Below are 3,712 nucleotides of genomic sequence, written 5' to 3'. Positions count from 1 at the left end.
AATGAGAGGGGTGAGGTCCGGAAACCCTAAAAATGAAGCACCGCATAGAAAATTAACCTAGAAATTGTTGCGTCACGACGTAAATTACCGTGACACGGCACAGATTGCCATGGCACGGCATTTCTACCGTGACACGATAAATTCCCTTTCCTAGACTTCCGTCTAAAATCACTATCTTTTTGTTTACATTTAGTACAGAATAATTTAGGTGTTGTTTCGGCGTTTGGGCTCATTTTAGGTTTAAGGTTTTAATATTTATTAATCGAGCTTAATGAATAAATAAAATGAATTAAAATGGTTTGGACTGAAATAAGGGTTGGACTATACTTTAGCTAAATACTTGGACTGATCTTTTAACCGATTTGTTTAATGTGTTTGACTGAAAATGAATTTTAAGCACTCCCAAAATTAAATACTCGACCCGACTAATAATGGCGGTGAAAAGTTGTTCATCATCGGGTTTGATTATGGGGAGACATTTTTAGATGTCTACAGTTATGGGTCAAAAAAAGTTGTTCAAGACCCACAAAACGGGTCGGGTTCGGGTCAAATTTGCAGGTCGGGTCAAAAATTGACAGGTCTACTAACCGCATATGAGGGTTCCACAAAATTTGTTTCCTCCTATTGAGAAACTCCATTTTGCCCCAATACTTTCTATACATTATTGTCGATGCCATCCGCACATATTGATGCCCAACATGCGCTCTAGGACCTGATACACCGTAATAGTCCCTTTGCGTGGCATCCATATTATCGCATTCAATGATCAACAGTCCTGAGCTACATTGCAACAAAAACAGAAATAAAAAATTCCATAAGAACAACCAAACCTAAAACTCATATTTATGATAAGCACAAGTACTCCATCCTTGAGATAAATAAAACAAAAGTAAAAAAAAATAAAAAAATGAGACGTACTTATTTTCATCCTTCAAATCCTTCCACCCTTTGACAAACGTCACCAACCGGTTACCAAACCCGGGTCACTATGTTAGCACCGGGTTCACCATCCCTCGAACAACATGCACAGGAAGATTCCTTCTCTTCATTTGGGCACTTTTCAGCGGCTACTGCATCCTTCAATACCTTGTTACTGCCCCCACTATGACGGGGCTGGCTCCCTTTACCAATGCTACTAGTGTTCAAATCTTGATCGTCCTTCGGTACACTGCCCTTGGAACCAGTAGCTAATTTGTCCCAACAATCCTCTCAACTAGACTTACAAGCATAAGGAGTTAACTGAGCAAGGACCTACATCATCCAATTGTAAGGGAAGTGTCAAAGGGTTAAAAAGAAAAAAAATGATCATAAAGTAAGCTCAGTTCATAAATGTTCATCAGTTTTTAACCTCAGTTCATCACAAAAGTGATATACCTGATCAACCACGGCATTGACCGAATTATAACCCACACTATTATTTTCCTCCAACCCGACATCACCGTCTCGTGGAACTAGAGGATGGTCCTCCCCATAAGCAACATCAACAACCTGCAAAGGACCATCAAAGTTAGTTAAATGTTACACACGGCACAAGGCAACAGAAACATCAATAACGGACTACAACTCATCGGCAAATTCCCAAATTCTTCGTCAGACCGTCGGTGGTCTTCTACAGCACCCTTCACCTGTTCAGAATTCCACACCTTCACCCTCAGATAAACACCCCAGTTAATTGGTACAGGTTGAGGTGATCTAAGTAAAAAATCTGCATATTCCATTAACTACATTAGTAACTTTGAAGGAATAAACCCATAAAAAAACAAGCAATTATATAAGCTTACCAAGAGAAACACAATGCTCCCACCACATCCGCAACGAAATCCATTTTTCTGAAATTTTGTCTGAAATCAATCAGCGCAGTCGCGCACCCAATCTATTGTGAACTTGCACCAATCATACTCTACAGCTTCACATGCCACTGTCAATGTCGGCACTAAGAATACAACCAAATTCAAACTATTCGCCGTCGTGCAGACTACCATTCCTAGAGCAACTATTAAAAAAAGATGTCATAAAGTCCTCTTTATCAACTTCTGTCTCAAGCTCGACAACAGAATCATCTTTTAGCACAGGGCACAAGGCATCGGCTGTTGCATTCAGGGACACGGTTTCCCCCTTTGACCCTACACCATAAAGATTAAATACCCTTATAATCTTCTGGGTATCCCCTTCGCCATCCCCGGCAACTAGAGGCATTGGAATACCAAGAATAGACCTCACTTGATTTGGCCCCAACGGAAGAATTGCACCATCTCCAAATATCATTGTCCCATCGCCAAACACTCTACTCATCAGCCAGTAACAGAACTGCCTGGGTATAGTCTTCACATTCAAATTCAGCAACCCTGCAAAACCCATACTACTCAGCAACAAAACCCCAGTTTTCCCCCAAATTAAACCCTGTGACCCATTTTCACAATTGTGACCCTAATTGCGACCCATATTCAACACGATTAAGCCCAAGCCATGTATTCAATTACAATTTACTCAGTTACTCCGACATACCAAACCCTTTATGATTTTTTGCTAAAAAAACCTAACTTTTAAACATCGTCGATTTTGGGAAAACCCTCACTTATTTAGTTCACATTTCAACATTTAAACATGTAATTACTTACCTATTTCAACAATGGAGTATGTATACAATTGTACTAATGATTCGCCACGCCCTTTCCTTTCAACAATACTTCAGCAATTGAGAAGACCTTTCTACCGCTTCGCGACCTTGCTATATCCAAAGATCTTTCTTGCAATAACCCAATCTCACCTGAATTGCTCAGAAACATAGTCCAAGAGGAGAGGAGCTCAGAAATTATGGAGGAGAGAGAGACGAACAAGTCGAAGAGAGAGAAAGAGATTAATTTTCTTGAGAGGGGAGGAAACATATGAGAGAGGAGGAGACATATGAGACAAATTAAATTTGCATAACGAGATACTTTTCCTCGAAACGGCAAACCAGATGCATTTTTCAAAATTACTTATTAATTGACGCTTTTGCCCCTGCGAGACAGTAGTAAATGTCTCTCAACCCTCCGTTTGAAACACCTCGGAACTAACCATCGCTCCCCTCCTTGATCCTCAATTATATTTTTCACTAGATGAAACCCGTGTGATGCACGGTGTTTGTATTTTTTCAAATAAAATATTTTACTAAATATATATTTATCTGATAAACTTTGTGATATTCACTTGTTTACTACTTGAACTTTTTATTATAAAATGAATTATTAATTTTGTTTTTCATATTTAGATAAAAATTCCTAATATAAAAAGATAATATTTTATTTCACAAAATTTCATATGTGACTAGTCACACCGTGTGGCCGGAATTACTTGGCCATGGGTTACTCAGTTGGTCAAGGGTTACTTAATCGAGCAGGATTACTCGGATGGTCAAGGGTTACTAGGTCAGTATTTTGGTGTGTCTCAGCTGGGCACAATATGGCCGGCCACACAGAAAGCGCTCTGATTTTATTTTTATAATTAATATAAAATTTTAGATCTAAAATAAAATGCAATTCTTTTTTTTATTGGCTAAAATATAACATTTTCCTATGTGAAGCTCTAAAATATTTTGAAAAAACTCTCCTCTATGTAATTTTTGTAAAAATTTATCATAATGTTGGTTCCATTAATCACCCAAATAAATCATTTAATTTTATTCATGATAATTTTTTAAAAATAATAATCTTATGTGTCGCTCTGATAATTT

At 38.0% G+C, this 3,712-nt stretch overlaps 1 long non-coding RNA gene across 1 annotated transcript; it reads right to left on the bottom strand.

Annotated features, from left to right (window-relative positions):
* Positions 1-512: 512 nt before the first annotated feature.
* On the bottom strand, positions 513-2,958 carry LOC110691238. The gene is made up of 5 exons (XR_002505269.1): positions 2,619-2,958; positions 1,782-2,345; positions 1,375-1,705; positions 919-1,251; positions 513-780 (listed from the first exon to the last, which is right to left on the bottom strand). It is a non-coding gene; the product is annotated as an uncharacterized LOC110691238 (long non-coding RNA).
* Between the last annotated feature and the right edge of the window lie 754 nt (positions 2,959-3,712).

This window comes from Chenopodium quinoa, unplaced genomic scaffold, assembly GCF_001683475.1.
Source record: "Chenopodium quinoa cultivar QQ74 unplaced genomic scaffold, ASM168347v1, whole genome shotgun sequence".
Lineage (NCBI taxonomy): Eukaryota > Viridiplantae > Streptophyta > Magnoliopsida > Caryophyllales > Amaranthaceae > Chenopodium > Chenopodium quinoa.
The sequence above is the reverse complement of the archived record's forward strand: the minus strand, read 5'-3'. Positions and strand labels throughout refer to the sequence as shown.